Source organism: Sus scrofa, chromosome 2 (assembly GCF_000003025.6).
Source record: "Sus scrofa isolate TJ Tabasco breed Duroc chromosome 2, Sscrofa11.1, whole genome shotgun sequence".
NCBI lineage: Eukaryota > Metazoa > Chordata > Mammalia > Artiodactyla > Suidae > Sus > Sus scrofa.
The window spans coordinates 106,295,039-106,312,616 of NC_010444.4; the positions used below are offsets into that span (position 1 = coordinate 106,295,039).

General features: G+C 37.0%; 1 pseudogene; it reads right to left on the bottom strand.

Moving 5' to 3' along the window:
- LOC110259426 lies at nt 12,094-15,323 on the bottom strand (annotated as a pseudogene).

Here is a 17,578-nt window from a genome sequence, read left to right on the forward strand (position 1 = left end):
TAAGGAAGTAATAATTATAGTGAACAAAACATGAAGCTACATTGGTTAACCTTTTTTTTAACCATATCCCATAAAAGACATTAGAAAAATAAAGCTAACCACAGACAAGATAAAACTGTATATAAACAAAACCATTCAATGAAAGTGGGGAACTAAGATTTCCAAGCAAAATAATTGTGTTTTCACATTGATAATAACTTTGTAATAAGTTGTTGATCAACTCAAAATTGAAATGTTTGAAATTAAAATGCACATGAAAATAAAAAGGATGTGAATGTTTTTTCATTGAGGAGGAAAAACCTATTGCTACCAGCATTAAACATTTCGATTTTCATAGATATTTTTTAGAATAGCACAAGATTTATGAGCTATTCATTTTAAGCCAATATTTATGGCATGAAATGGAGAATAATCTCATCTTTCCCCCAAAAAAGATGTTTTATAATTTTTCTTTTAATACACATATATACTTTTTATAGTATATAATAGCTCTAGTATTAACCTAATTTTGAAATCCAATTTATATTTTTAATTTTTATAGTGATTTTTATTTTTTTCCATTATATCTGGACAGTGTTCTGTAACTTTTCTACTTTACAGCATGGTGACCCAGTTACATATACATGTATAGATTCTTTTTTCTCACATTATCATGCCCCATCATAAGTGACTAGACATAGTTCCCTGTCCTACACAGCAGGATCTCACAGAAAATGTATTCCAAAGGCAATAATCCACATCTATTAGCCCCAAGCTCCCAATCCATCCCACTCCCTCCCTCTCCCCCTTAGCAACCACAAGTCTATTCTCCAATCCATGATTCTCCTTTCTGTGGAAAGGTTCATTCATCTGAGTCAGGGAGCCTGATTCCTCCAGCTCCATTTTTCTTTTTCAGGATATCCTTGGCTATTCTGGGTTTTTTTGTGCTTCCAAACAAACTTGAAAATATTTTCCTCCAGTTCTGTGAAAAAATGTCCTTGGTAATTTCATAGGGATTGCATTGAATCTGTAGATTGCCTTGGGTAGTATAGTCATTTTGATAATATTGACTCTTCCAATCCAAGAGCATAGTATGTCGCCCCATCTATTTGTGTCATCTTTGATTTCTTTGATCAGTATCTTATAGTTTTCAGAGTACAGGTCTTTTGTCTCGTTAGATAGGTGTACTCCTAAGTATTTTATTCTTTTGGTTGCAGTGGTAAATGGGATTGCTTCCCTAATTTGTCTTTCTAATCTTTCATTGTTAGTATATAGAAATGCCGTAAATTTCTGTGTATTAATTTTGTATCCTGCGAATTTGCCAAATTCATGGATGAGCTCTAACAGTTTTCTGGTAGAGTCTCTAGGATTCTCTAGGAATAGTATCATGTCATCTGCAAATAGTGATTGTTTTACTTCCTTTCTAATTTGGATTCCTTTTATTTCTTTTACATCTCTGATTGCTGTGGCTGGGACTTCCAAAACTATGTTGAATAGTAGTGGCGAGACCAGACATCCTTTCCTTGTTCCTGATCTCAGAGGGAATTCCTTCAGCTTTTCACCATTGGGAATGATCTTCACTGTGGGTTTGTCATACATGGCCTTTATTATGTTGAGGTAGGTTCCCTCTATGCCCACTTTCTGAAGAGTTTTTATCAGAAATGGGTGTTGGATTTTGTCAAAGGCTTTTTCTGCATCTATTGAGAGGATCATTTGGTTTTTATTCTTCAGTGTGTTAATGTGGTGTATCACGCTGCTTGATTTGTGGATGTAGAGCAATCCTTGAATCTCTGGGATAAATCCCACTTGATCATGATGTACAATCCTTTTAATGTATTCTTGGATTTGGTTTGCTAGTATTTTGTTGAAGATTTTTGCATCTATTTTCATTAGTGAAATTGGCCCGTCATTTTCTCTCTATATTTTTTTGTGGTATCTTTGTCTGGTTTTGGTATCAGGGCGATGGTGGCCTCATAGAATGAGTTTGGGAGTGTCCCTTCCTCTGCAGTTTTTTGGAATAGTTTCAAAAGGATACATGTTAGCTCTTCTCTAAATGTTTGATAGAGTTCGCCTGTGAAGCCATCTGGTCCTGGACTTTTGTGTGCTGGAAGCTTTTTAATCACAGTTTCAATTTCAGTACTTGTGATTGGTCCATTCATCTTTTCTATTTCATCTTGGTTTAGTATTGGGTGATTGTACTTTTCTAAGAATTTGTCCATTTCTTCTAGGTTTTCCATTTTATTGGCATATAGTTACATATAGCAGTCTCTTATGATCCTTTGTATTTCTGTGATGTCCGTTGTTACTTCTCCCTTTGCATTTCTAATTCTATTGGTTTGAGTCCTCTCTCTTTTTTCCTTGATAAGTCTGGCTAAGGGTTTATCAATTGTATTGATCTTTTCAAAGAATCAGCTTTTCCTTTCATTGATCTTATCTATGGTTTTCTTCATTTCTATTTCATTGATTTCTGCTCTGATATTTATGATTTCTTTCCGTCTACAACCTTTAGGTCTTGGCTGTTCTCTCTTGAGCTGCTTTAGATGTAAAGTTAGGTTGTTTATTTGAGATTTTTCTTGTTTCCTGAGGTGGGATTGTATTGCTATCAACTTTCCTCTTAGAATGGCTTTTGCTGAATCCTATAGGTTTTGGAGAGTCCTATATTTGTTGTCATTTGCTTCTAGGTACTTTTTAATTTCCTCTTTGATTTCTTCAGTGATCCATTGGTTGTTTAGTAGCATGTTGTTGAGTCTTCACGTGTTTGTGTTTTTTTGCAGTTTTTCTTGTTGATTTCTAGTTGTATAGCATTGTGGTTGGAAAAGATGCTTAATATGATTTCAATTTTCCTAACGTTACCAAGGTTTGATTTGTAGCCCAGGATGTGATCAATTTTAGAGAATGTTCTGTGTGCACTTAAGAAGAATGTGTATTCTGTTGCTTTTGGATGGAATGTCCTATAAATATCTATTATGTCCATCTGGTCTAATTCTTCATTCAGGGCCTGTGTTTCCTTGTTGAATTTCTGACTGGGTGATCTGTCCATTGCTGCAAATAGGGTGTTAAAGTCCCCCACTATTGTTGTGTTATTGTTGATTGTCCTTTTACGGTTTTTAGCAGTTGCCTTATATATTGTGATGATCCTATTTTGGGTGCATAGATATTCAAAACTGCTATATCTTCTTCTTGGATTGATACTTTGATCTTATGTAGTGAACAAAATATTTTAAAGTTTTTTTTGGAAGCACAAAAGACCCAGAATATACAAAGACATCCTGAAAAAGAAAAATGGAGCTGGAAGAATCAGACTCCCTGACTTCAAACTATACTACAAAGCAACAGTCATCAAAACCATATGGTACTGACACAAAGACAGACATATAGATTAGTGTAATAGGATAGAGAGCCCAGAATAAAACCCATGCTGTAAACCTCCAGTCAACTAATCTATGACAAAGGAGGCAAGAATATACAATGGAGAAGACACAGCCTGTTCAGTAAGTGGTGCTGAGAAAACTAGACAGCACATGTAAAAGAATGAAATTAGAACACTTCCTAACACCATACACAAAAATAAACTCAAAATGGATTAAAGTATAAAATTCTTAGAGTAAAACATAGGCCAAACAACTCTCCAACATAAACCACAGCAGCAACTTCTCAGATCCACCTCTTAGAGTAATGACAGTAAAAACAAAAATAAATGGGATTTAATTAAACTTAAAAGTTTCTGCACAGCAAAGAAAACCCTAAACAAAGCAAAAAGACAACCCACAGAATGGGAGAAAATATTTGCAAATGAATTGACTGACCAAGGGATTAACCTCCAAAATTCATAAACACCTCCTACTGCTCAATACCAAAAAATCAAACAACCCCATCAAAAAATGGGCAGAAGATCTAAACAGACAATTCTCCACAGAAGATATATGGATTGCAAAAAAACACATGAAAAGATGTTCAATATAACTCATGATTAGAGAAATGCAAATCAAAATCACTATGAGGTACCACCTTACATCAGCCAGAATGGCCATCATCAAAAAGTCTACAAACAATAAGCGTTGGAGAGGGTGTGGAGAAAAAGGAACCCTATTACACTGCTGGTGGGATTGTAAATTGGTGAAACCACTGTGGAAAACAGAATGGAGATTCCTCAGAAAACTCAAAATAGAATGACCATTTGATCCAGCCATCCCACTCCTGGGCATCTACCCAGAGAAAACCGTGACTCAAAAAGACACATGTACTCCAATATTTATTGCAGCACTATTTGCAATAGTCAAGACATGGAAACAAGGTAAATGTCCATTGACAGAGGAGTGGATAAAGAAGAAGTGGTACATATACACAGTGGAATATTACTCAACCACTAAAAGGAACAAAATAACTGCATTTATAGCAACATGGATAGACCTAGAAATTATCATGCTAAGTGAAGTCGGTCAGACAATGAGACACCAACATCAAATGCTATCACTGACATGTGGAATCTGAAAAAAGGACAGACTGAACTTCTTTGCAGAAAGTTACTGACTCCCAGACTTTGAAAAACTTATGGTTACCAAATGAGACAGGTTGTGGGATGGGGTGCTGTATTGAGGGTTTGGAATGGACATGCTGTAAAATTTGTTTGTGATGATTGTTTTACACCTATAAATTAATAAAATTAATTAATAAAAAATGAATTTTAAAAATAAAATAAGTAAGTCATTCGTGCCATGTATTAAATTCCAGATATAGGTGATATCATATGGTATTTGCCTTTCTCTTTCTGACTTACTTCACTTAGTATGAGAGTCTCTAGTTCCATCCATGTTGTTGCAAATGGCATTACTTTGTTCTTTTTTATGGCTGAGTAGTATTCCATTGTGTGTATATACCACATCTTCCTAATCCAATCATCTGTCGGTGGACATTTGGGTTGTTTCCATGTTTTGGCTATTGTGAATAGTGCTGGAATGAATATGCGTGAGTATGTGTCTTTTTCAAGGAAAGTTTTGTCTGGATATATGCTCAAGAGAGGGAATGTTGGGTCATATGATAGTTCTATGTATAGTTTTCTAAGGTACCTCCATACTATTTTCCATAGTGGTTGTACAAGCTTACATTCTCACCAACAGTGCAGGAGGGTTCTCTTTTCTCCACACCCCCTCCAGCATTTGTTATTTGTGGACTTATTAATGATGGCCATTACGACTGGTGTGAGGTGGTATCTCGTGGTACTTTTGATTTGCATTTCTCTAATAATAGATGTTTAGCATTTTTTCATGTGCTTGTTGGCCATCTGTATATCTTCCTTGGAGAAATGTCTATTCAGGTCTTTTGCCATTTTTCAATAGGGTTGTTGCCTTTTTTGCTGTTGAGTTGTATTAGTTGTTTGTACATTTTAGAGACTAAGCCCTTATCAGTTGCATCCCATTTTCTCCCATTCTGTAAGTTGTCTTTTTGTTTGTTTTTATGGTTTCCTTTGCTGTGTAAAAGCTTGTCAGCTGGATTAGGACCCACTGGTTTATTTTTGCTTTTATTTCTTATGCACTGGGAGACTGACCTGAGAAAACATTGGTAAGATTGATGTCAGAGAATGTTTTGCCTATGTTCTCTTCCAGGAATTTGATGGTCTCTTATCTTTAAGCCCTTTGAGTTTATTTTTGTGCATGGTGTGAGGGTGTGTTCTAGTTTCATTAATTTGCAGGGAGCTGTCCAAGTTTCTCAGCAATACTTGCTGAAGAGCCTGTCTTTTTCCCATTTTATGCTCTTGCCTCTTTTATCAAAGATTAACTGACCATAGTTGTCTGGGTTTATTTCTGGGTTCTCTATTCTGTTCCATTGGTCTGTATGTCTGTTTTGGTACCAGTACCACACTGTCTTGATGACTGTGGCTTTGTAATATTGCCTGAATTCTGGGAGAGTTATATCTCCTGCTTGGTTTTGGTATCTCAGAATTGCTTTGGAAATTCTGGGTCTTTTGTGGTTCCATATGAATTTTTGGATGCTATTTTCTAGTTCTGTGAAAACTGTCATGGGTAATTTGATAGCGTTTGCATTGAATTTGTAGATTGCTTTGTGTAGTATGGCCATTTTTATAATATTGCTTTTTTACAATCCAGGAGCATGGGGTATTTTCCATTTCTTTACATCTTCTTTAATTTCCTTGGTTAATGTTCTCAGCATATGGGTCTTTTACCTCCTCTGTCAGGAGCATTCCCAGATATTTTATTTTTTGGTGGGCAATTTGAAAGGTACTGTATTTCTATTTTTCTTTTTTAATATCTCATTGTTAGTATACAGAAGTGCAACTTATTTCTGAATGTTAATCTTATATCCTGATACTTTGCTTAATTTGTTGATCAGTTCAAGCAGTTTTTGCATTGAGTCCTTGGGGTTTTCTATATATAGTATCATGTCATCTACATACAGTGACAGTTTTACCTCTTCTCTTCCTATTTGGATGCCTTTTATTTCTTTTGTTTGTCTGATGCTATGGCTAGGAATTCTAATCCTATGTTGAATAACAGTGGTGAGATTGGGCATCTTTGTCTTTTTCCAGATTTTAGTGGGAAGGCTTTTAGCTTTTCCCCATTGAGTATTGTATTTGCTGTGGGTTTGTCATAAATTGCTTTGATTATGTTAAGATATGTTCCCTCTATACCCATTTTGGTAAGAGTTTTGATCATGAATGGATGTTGGACTTTGTCAAATGCTTTTTCTGCATCTATTGAGAAGATCATGTGGTATTTGGCTTTTCTTTTGTTAATGTGGTGTATGACGTTGATTGGTTTACGTATATTGAACCTCCTTGTGCACCTGGGATGAATCCCACCTGGTTGTGGTGTATAATCTTTTTTATATGTTGTTGTATTCAGTTGGCTAAAATTTTGTTGAGAATTTTTGTGTCTATATTCATCAAAGATATTGGCCTATAGTTTTCTTTTTTGGTGGTATTTTTGTCTGGTTTTGGAATTAGGGTGATGGTGGCATCATAGAATGTCTTTGGGAGTGTTCCTTCTTCTTCAACCTTTTGAAAAAGTTTAAGGAGGATGTGTATAAGTTCCTCATTGATGTTTGGTAGAATTTGCCTGTGAAGCCATCGGGTCCTGGTCTTTTATTTGTAGGAAGTGTTTTTATGACATATTCAATTTCATTTCTAGTGATTAGTCTGTTCTACTGATCTATTTCTTCTTGATTCAATTTTGGAAGCCTGTAAGTCTCTAGATAGTTGTCCTTTTTTTCTAGGTTGTCAAATTTGTTGGCATACAATTGTTGATAGTATTTTCTCATGGTTTTTTTCTATTTTGGTAGTATCCATAGTGACTTCTCCTTTTCCATTTCTTATTTTATTTATTTGGGTTTATTCTCTCCTCTTCTTGGTGAGTCTGGCCAGAGGTTTGTCAATTTTGTTTACCTTTTCAAAGAATCAGCTCTTTATTTTATTGATTTTTTTCTACTGCTTTTTGAATCTCTATTTTATTGATTTCCTCTCTGATCTTTATGATTTCTTTCCTTCTGCTGACGCTAGATTGTCTGTTCTTCTTTTTCTAATTCATTTTGGTGATGGTTTAAGCTGTTGATTTGAGATTTTTCTTCTTTTTTGAGGAAGACCTGTTTTGCTATGAATTAACCTCTGAACACTGCTTTTGTGGCATCCCATAGATTCTGAGGGGTTGTGTCTTCATTATCATTTGTCTTGAGGTATTTTTTCATTTCCTTCTTGATTTCCTAATTGACTCATTGGTTTTTTAGTAGCATGTTGTTTAGTCTCCATGTAGTAAGTTTTTTCTTAATTCTTTTCCTGTGGTTGATTTCTAGCTTCATGACATTGTGGTCAGAGAAGATACTTGAAATAATCTCTATACTCTTAAATTTGCTGAGGTTAGCTTTGTGCCCCAGTATGCGATCAATTCTTGAGAATGTTCCATGGCACTTGAGAAGAAAGTATATTCTGATTTTTTTGGTTGTAATGTCCTGAAAATGTCAGTTAAGTCTAACTTTTCTATTATATCCTTTAGGATCTCTCACGCGCTCTCTCTGTTGCCTTACTGATTTTCTGTCTAGAAGATCTGTCCATTGATGTGAGTGGGGTGTTCAGGTCTCTTACTATGATTGTATCCCCACATATTTCTCTATTTATGTCTGATAGTAATTGTTGTAGGTAATTAGGTGCTCCTATATTAGGGACATATATATTGATGATTGTAATATCCTCTTCTTGAATGGATCCTTTAACCATTAAATAGTGTCCTTCTTTGTCTTTCTTGATGGTCTTCATTTAAAAATCTATTTTGTCTGATATGAGGATTGCAACTCCTGCTTTCCTGTCTTGACCACTGGCATGAAATATCTTTTCCCACCCCCTCACGTTCAATCTATATGTGTCCTTTGCCCTAAAGTGGGTCTCTTGTAGACAGCAGATTGTAGGTTTTTGCTTTTTTATCCAATCTGCCACTCTGTGTCTTTTGATTGGAGGATTCAGTCCATTGACATTTAAGGTGATTATTGATATATATGTATTTCTTGCCATTTTAAACCTTGTTTTCAGTTGATTCTATCTTTCTCTTTTCTTTTTTTTTTTTTTTTTTTTTTTGGTTGGAAGGTTTCCATTTATTTTCTCCTTGAGTACTTTGCTTTTCAGTTTTTGTGAATGTAATGTTTGGTTTTGATTTGTGTTTGCCTTGTTTTTTAAGTCTGTGAACCCTTCCCCTACATCTACTTGCTTTAGCCTTATAGTCATATACACATCATTAAAATAAAAAAAGAATCTATATTTTCTTACTTTCCTTCCCCACATTGTATGATTTTGATTTTTTTTTTTCTTAACATCTTCATGTTTAGATCTGTATGCTGGTTTATTTAAGTGATTGCTTTTCAATTGTGGTTTCCTCCATCCTCTTCTTACTTTTTTTTTTTAATTTAGAGAAGCCCTTTCAGTATTTCTTTTAGAATGGGTTTAGTACTGCTGTCCTCTTTTAGCTTTTGTTTGTCGGAGAAATTATTTCCCCTTCTATTTTAAATGGTATTCTTGCTGGATGGAGTATTCTAGGCTGCAAATGTTTTCCTTTCAGCACTTTAAATATATCTTGTTGCCCACTTATGGCCTGTAGTAATTCTGTAGAGAAATCAGCTGATAGACTTATGGGGGTACCTTATAATTAATGCTTTGCTTTTCTCTTGCTGCCTTTAGAATTCTCTCTTAATCTTTAACTTTTGCCATTTTTATTATAATATATCTTGGTGTGGGCCTATTTGGGTCAACTTGTTTGGGGTCCTCTGTGCTTCCTGTATCTTGATATCAGTATCCTTTGGATTTGGAAAGTTTTCAGCCATCATTTCTTCAAATATATTTTCAATCCCCTTTACTTTTTCATCTCCTTCTGGAATTCCTATTATGTGTAGAGTGGCCTGTTTTATATTATCACATAGGTTTCATATTGCTTTCATGTTTTTTCATTTGGTTTTCTGTCTACTGTCTTGATTGGGTGATTTCCATGATTTTATCTTCCATGTCACTAATTCAGTCCTCTGCATGGTGCATTCTGCTCTTTAGTGCCTTTAGCTCAATTTGCATCTCTATAAATGAATTTTCTAGTTTGCCTTGGCTCCTCCTTATATTTTCTATTTCCTTTCTAAAGGAATCAGCATTACTGCTCATATCCTCTCTTAATTTCTTCAGTATTTTCAATACCTCCCTTTTGAACTCAATGTCTATTAGACTGCAGAGGTCTGTTTCATTGTGTCTGCTTTAGATGAATTCTCCTGTTCCTTTAACTGGGACTGGTTTCTGAGCATCTTCATCTTGCTTGTGTTTTTGTCTGTGAGTTTGGGGAAGCCAAACTGTAGTCTGTAAGGCTACGTCTATGCAAGAGGACCCTTTTGTATTTTGGGGGAGGTTACTATTTGTTTTTGGTGTGGGAGTTTGAATATTTGCTGTCTCTTTCTTTGGTGTGAGCAGGCTATTATCCCCTGGATTCTCAGTGTGTTTTCAGGGAGAAGGAGGCAATGGAAAGGGCCAGCAGTCAGTGCCTGGTTGTTGGGCTCTCAACAGCAACAAGGACCTGCAGGAAGGTGCAACAGGTTACTTCTAGTTGCAGGTCCCTGGGAAGTGGTAATGAGCTCCAGGCAGATCTACAAGGTGACCAGAGCATTTGGCAGTAGCAGCAGCAGTGTGTGAGTTCCCAGGGGAGTGAGAGCAACAACAGCTTGTGTTCGATTGCAATGCCCTCCTCTGAGGTGACTGGAACCGCAGTGGTGCCTGTTCAGGGACCCCTAGTGGTAGTGGGCCATGACCACCTCTCAAGTCAGTGATAACTGCAGTTGGTTGCTCCTGCCACCTGTACACCTTGCATGAAGCAACCCATCTCACTTAGTCCACATAGGAGGTGTTTTACAGGCTGCTCCTAGTTGCAGGATCCTAGGAAGTGACAGAGATCAGGTGTGTAGATGCTGCCCAGAGCATTTGGCAGTGGTGGCAGCAGCAGGGCTGGTGTGGTCCCTGGGGTGTGATAGCACCAACAGGTGGTGTTCAGTCACAATGCCCTCTTCTGTGGTGCCCTTGAGATAAATGGGGCTGCAAGTGGTATCTCTTCACAGACCCCTAGTAGTGGCGAGCCACTCCCACCTCTGGAGCCAGAGATAATATGGTGGTTTTCCACTGCCTCCTGTAGCCCATGCAAGAAGCACCTTGTCCTGCTTAGCCTCCACAGGAGATGCTGCACAATCTGCTCCTAGTTGCAGGTTCCTGGGAAGGGACCATGATCAAGCATCTGGGCACTAGCCAGAGCATGTGGCAGTGGCAGCAGCTGGGTAGGTGTGCTCTTAGGGGAGTGAGAGCAACAACGGTGGTGTTCCATCAAAATGTCCTTCTCTATGTTGCCCTCTGAGGTGTCTGGGGCTGCAAGTGATTTTTGTTCAGGGATCTCCAGTGGCGGTGGGCCATGTCCACCTCTGGAATCACAGATAACTGTGGCAGTTGGGACCCTGTCACCTGAAGACCACACAAGAAGCACCTTGTCCCACTTAGCCCATGCAGGAAGTGCTGCATCAGCTGCTCCTAGTTGTAGGGTCTTGGGAAGGGACAATGAGAAAGTGCCTGGGTGCTGCTCAGAGCATTGGCAATGGCAGCTGCAGGGCAGGTGTTTTCCCAGGGGAGTGAGAGCAACAGCGTATGGTACTTGGTTGCAGTGCCCTCTTTTTTTTTTTTTTCTTGCCAACCCCCACGGGGATTGGGGCCACAGGTGGAGCCCACTCACAGGCCCCCAGCGGTGGCAAGCCACACATCCCTCTGGCCTCTGAGACGACCACTGCGGTCTGTCCCTGCCACCTGTAGATCATGCAAGAGGCAACATGTTGCACTTAGCCTCCTAATGCCCTTAGTCCACACAAGAGGTGCCTGGCCATTGGTAGCCTGCAAAAGAAGCACCCAGTCTTCCCTAAACAAGCAAGAGGCTTCTCACTGCCCTTAGCCTGTGCCAGAGCCACCCTGCCCTCAGAGCCCGCAAGCATACACACGCTCCAGCACAGGGAGTTTCCTATGGCAGTCTGCTCCTCCTTCTCTCGCTCTCCCCAACAATGGCACCTTGCCTCTCCTGCAGGTCTGGACCTTCTCCTGGGTTCCCTCTGCTGTGGCGTTCCACTCCCCAGCCTGTAGCATACCGCTCCCCTGCCTATGGCACACAGCTCCTTAGCCCCTCAGGCTGTCCCCACACAGCCAGCCCCAGTCCCCTCCCTGGGACTGACCTCCAGAGCCTAAGTCTCAGTGCCCAGCCCCTGCCCAAGCATCTCAGGCTGTGGTGTCCAGGCCGGTAGTTCAGATGATCTGTGTGGCTCTCACTTTGCTTTGCTGTTCTCAATCCAGCTGCTGTGCTTTTCTCAGCAACTTGAAGGTCCCTCCAACTCAGCTGATCTTTCCGTTAGTTAGGTGGCTTTCCAGGATGTGGGTTCCTTTTCTCCTTCACAGCTCCCTCTCAGGAATGCTAGTCCTGTCCTGATTCCTTTTCTCTCTCTTTTTTTCTTTTGTTCTACCCAGTTATGTCAAGAGTATCTTGCCCTTTTTGGAGGTTTAAGTTCTTCTGCCAGCATTCAGTTGAGGTTCTGTGTGAGTTGTTTTACATGTAGATGTAGGTTTTTTTTATGCATTTGTGGGAGAAGGTGAGCATAACCTCTTACTCCTCCACCATCTTGCTCTGCTCCCTGAAATTCAATTTTTAATTATCTTGAATTATTAGTTGAAAATGAGCTATTAACATTTTTCTTTGTGAAATTTTCTTTTAGTACTAACCTTCATCCATTTTACATTTATTTGAGACTTCTTATAGTTAACAATTTTTACAAAGGTTCTGGAAAAGCAAATAGGGCTCATTGTGTCTGCCACTGGCCTTGTGCACCTAACCTCAACTCCATCTTCTGGAGCTTAAGAAACAGGATTTTCTTTTTCATATACAGAGAAAATAGGGCAGAGGTACCTTAAAAAGAACCTTTTCTTTTATTATTTTAACACTGTACCTGAAAAAAATGGAACAGATTATCTTGCCTTTCATGAAGCTGTGGGTAGCTTTATAACTTATCCATAAATATGATTTTTAAAAATGAGTTTGCATAAATCTATTGGCTGTCTTAATGCCCTTTGAATTTTAGCTATGACTTTTATAACCATATTTCAAAAATATGACTTCAAGTAAACCAAATCATAGTTTTTATGGTATGTCTTAAGAAGGCTGCAAGACAACAGAACATTAATTTTTGAATCATGCCAGCTAGGAAACAATCCTAGCACTGCCAGTTTTAGATACATCTTCTTGAACAATTGACTTAAGTTTTCTAAGTTTCCGTTTGTCATCTGTAAAGTGGGGATGATATTTAACTTGCAAGATTTTTTACAGAGCCAAATAAGATAAATAAGTACAAGGTAAAAAGATTACAAAGTATTCATTATTTAGAAAGTAGTACCAATAAACATTATTAGAAGGATTAGATAATGTTATTGAAGTTGATATTAACTCATAATTTTAAATTAAATGTGTATGACTTAAATGTTAAAATCCCACATTTATTGTCTTCTACAATTATGAACCCAGGTTTTTCTGTAGGCTTCACTATCCAGAGTAGCTCAAATGTGCAAGACTCAAAGGATAAATAATATTATAAATATATATGTGTATATATATATATGTACTACATTTGTGTTTAAATATTAGGCACATACTTACAGGCATAATGTTATATTGTGTATGTGCATGTGTACATATGTGTATATCAGTTATATTCCCAAATTAAAGCCATAACCTGTAAATACAGTTGTGAATTTATTTTAAAAATTCAATCAAATATATTACTAATACTATAATCACTGTTTTTCAATGTTGGTAAAGTCATCCAAATTTTTAAGATTGAACTTGTAAGATGATGAAACTCCTCCCAGGTTAAAAGCTTGTTCCACATCCAGACTTTTTGTGTCACATGCTAAACATTTGCTGAAAGTTGGATGAACACCTAACTACTTAGGAGTTGGAAGAGTTTTTTGTATTACATGTAGTCATTACCTCAACTTACTTAAATGTAGACAGTATGACATCAAGCATCTTCCTTATTTGTATCTTTTATTCATAAAGTAACTAATCTATAGTTATCATGCTCTCAGCTTATTCAGTCAACGCTGGACTGTACCATTTCATGATTTCTTTTCCAGAACACCTTTGGTGGAGGCACAGTTAAAATACATTATTCTAGCTTTGCTGTGTCTCACTCAAAAACTTTTTGCTCTATGGTTTGTAGATAAACATCAGTGTTCTTTACGTTCTTTTTCAAGGATGTCCAGCTGCAGAGTAAATGTGGCTTCTGCTCTGTTCATGGCCACAGAATAGGCATAAGCCCCTGAATCTGAAGCTCTGACCACTTCAAAGATGAGTGACTGAGGCCCTATTAAGACATTATCATTTTGTAAAAATCATCCGTTTGAACTCGTTTTCCACTTAAACATGAGGAGCTGGCAGTCCACTCATTTTGAAGTTTGTTCTGCCGAATCTTCCTTCTTCATTCCCCATGTTCTCTGGCATTTGAATGAAACATGGTGGGTAAAATTTCTCCTGGACTGCATGCTGACTGTTCACATCTCCCTGTGAGGATGACCTACTTTTTACTTGTGACCTAGGAACCTGCAGTCATAGCTGTTCTGAATTGTGCTGTGGTAAATCTTGTGCCTCACTGTCATTTGAGCTTGATGCACAGCAATCTGTGAAATACCTTCTCCTCAGATGTTAGCTGTCAATTTCCATGATGAAGAAGCTGTCCTACATTTCAGCTTTTTCTCCAAACCTTGAATCAAAGCTTTTTTTAATTTTTTTTTCTTTTTGGTCCTGTGTTTCATGGGTGGAAATGCTTGGTATGAGTTTAACATTTGCAGTGTGGCATGCTTATTAGCACTTATAGTTTGGCCAACTGAGGGTTTTTGATAGTTGAGAGTCCAGAGTGAAAGAGCTTTTACTGATGTCATCATGCTGTGTTGATGATATGGAGCCAAGGAAACTGCTTAGGAACTGATTATAGGTGGCTGCAACCCTCTGGCTCTAGCTGGAACCAGAAAGCTGCTAGAGAGAAGCAGGAACAGCAGAGGAGGGCATGATGACGTGAGAGATCATTGCTGAGGCAGAAAATCTTTGCTCTGAGTACTGGCAAGGATGCATGAAAATGGAAGCCTATATTTGGTCTGGCTAGTGGAGGTGGAAGTTTCTATAAAATGTATGCTTTTATATTCACTATTCATCTTGTGAATTATAATACTAATTAAAGTAGAAGCAGAAATAATTTTTAAAAACAGGAAGGACAAACTATTTCCTCTAAGACTTAAAGTCAAGTGCCTAACAGGGTTTAGTATTAAAATGTAATTTAAAATAATAACTTGAATTGTAGAAGTATGCATTAAATCTCATAAATGCTTTACAAATGGGCTATAATTTGGGGGTTATAATAGTTTCCATTCAATTTGAATTTGTAAATACTGTGATGGATGTTTTAATTTATACATGTCCAAGGCTTCCTTGAAATATGTTTATTTTAAGACATCCTAATTATTTATTTTGTCTTACGATGATGTGAAAACAGATCAGCAATATATGGTAGAGATCAGTGGTCCTAGGAAGTTAATTAAAACTAAAAGTGCTCTGTTTAAAAGTCTGTTTCAAACAAAAATGTTTTAATTAAAGTGTGTGTGTGTATCTAAAAGGAAAATTTCATGAGTTTGGGAATCAGAAGACCTAACTGCATGGCCTTGGGCATGTCAAGCCTTGTGACCTTTGACTTCTTCATTTCTAAAATATTAGATAATAAATGCTAGAGAGGTTATGGAATAAAAGGAACTCTCCTACATTGTTGGTGGGAATGTAAATTGGTGCAGCCACTATGGAAAATATACAGTAACATAGTATAAAGATTCCTTAAAAAACTAAAATTTAAGTTTCCATTGTGTATATATACACAACATCTTCTTAATCTAATCATCTGTCAATGGACATTTGGTTGTTTCCATGCCTTGGTTACTGTGAATAGTGCTGCAGTGAACATGGGGCACATGTATCTTTTTCAAGGAAGGTTTTGTCCCCCTGGTATATGCCTAAATGTCCATCATCAGATGATTGGATTAAGAAGATGTGGTATATATACACAATGGAATACTACTCAGATATAAAAAAAGAACAAAATAATGTCATTTGCAGCAACATGGATGAAACTAGAGACTCTCATACTAAGTGAAGTAAGTCAGAAAGAGAAAGACAAATACCATATGATTTCACTTATATCTGGAATCTAATATACAGCACAAATGAACCTTTCCACAGAAAAGAGAACCATAGACATGGAGAACAGACTTGTGGTTGCCAAGAGAGAGGGAGAGGGAGTAGAGGGAGTGGGAATTTTGGATTAATAGATGCAAACCTATTGCCTTTGGAATGGATAAGCAATGGTATCCTGCTGTATAGCATTGGGAACTATGTCTGGTCACTTGTGATGGAGCATGATAATGTGAGAAAAAAGAATGCATACATATATGTGTGACTGGGTCACCTTGCTGTGCAGCAGAAAATTGACAGAACAGTGTAAATCATCTATAATGAAAAAATAAAAATCATTATTAAAAAATAAAGTTTTCATATGATCCTGAACACACATCCAGATAAAATTCTAATTTGAAAAGACACACATCCAAATGTTCACAGAAGCACTCTTTACAATAGTCAAGACATGGAAGCAAACTACATTTCTATCAACATAGGAATGGACAAAAAAGATATGGTACATATATACAATGAAATATACTCAGCCATAAAAAAGAATGAAATAATGTCATTTGCAGCAACATGGATGGACCTGGAGATTATTATACTAAGTGAATTAAAAGACAGAGAAAGACAAATATCATATGATATCACTTATAAGTGGAATATAACAAAAATGTTCATAAAACAGCAACAAACTCACAGATTTCAAAATCAATCTTATGGTTATCAAAGGGGAAACCGTGGTAGTGGGGAGGGATAAACTGGGAAGATGGGATTAAAACATACACAATTACTATATATAAAAGAAATAACTAAGAAGAACTTACTATATAGAAGAGGGAGGTCTCATCAAGGTACTGCAAGAACCTATGTGGGAATAAAGAATGGACATACATATACGTGTAACTGATTCAATTTGCTGTAAACCTGAAACTAATACAACATTGTAAATCAACTACATCCCAATAAAATAAGTAATTAATTAATTAATTTTAAATGGTAGAATACATACCTACTAGTGTATGTGGCTCTGGCTAGCATATGTGTTCCAACTCTCATGGGCGCTAGTGACACAAGACATGACTACAGTGCATGCCTTAGGCTTTTTGTAGTCACTTTGACCTTGTTCTCATTACATATCCCGCTACATTCTACACTTGAGTCTCAAAATTTTATTTTTGATTCTAGGTGCATGTATACATATTATTTTATTAATGAATATGTTTACTACCATGCAATAGTTATTTTTTACTTCTCGTTTTCACAAATAAAACAAGCCTAAGAAAAATCCACTAAACTTTTCTTATAATAAACATACACTGGTTTGCAGGAAAGTTAAGGAAGTTCATCTGATTTTTGTATCATCATCTTGAATTAAATACTGACTCTTTACAATTCTTATAATGCATATATTTTAAAATTTAGCCATACCAGAAAAAAAAGATGTGATTTTTACTCATATTTCACAGATGAGAAAACTGAGCACTAAAGTGTTTAAGTATCTCATTATCAAAAACAATATTTAAGTGGTGGAATAAGGATTTACTCCCAAGATCATCTGACACAGGACCTTCACTGCCTAATAACCACTCTAGTATAACGTGGAGTGGGAAGGGTTACAGATTAAGTGTGATCAGAGATATGTAACTAAAAATCATCAAGATTTTTAAAAAGGGCCCCTCTCTAATCTTAAAAAAATGGATTAATCTCTCTGATATTCAAAGGAATTAAGCATTTTGACTCCTCCTTTTGCACTCAAGTGTAATAAAGTCATGACTACTATAATATCTATATTCTCTTACTTACATAGATCCAAAACCAAAGATTTTTTTTCTGGC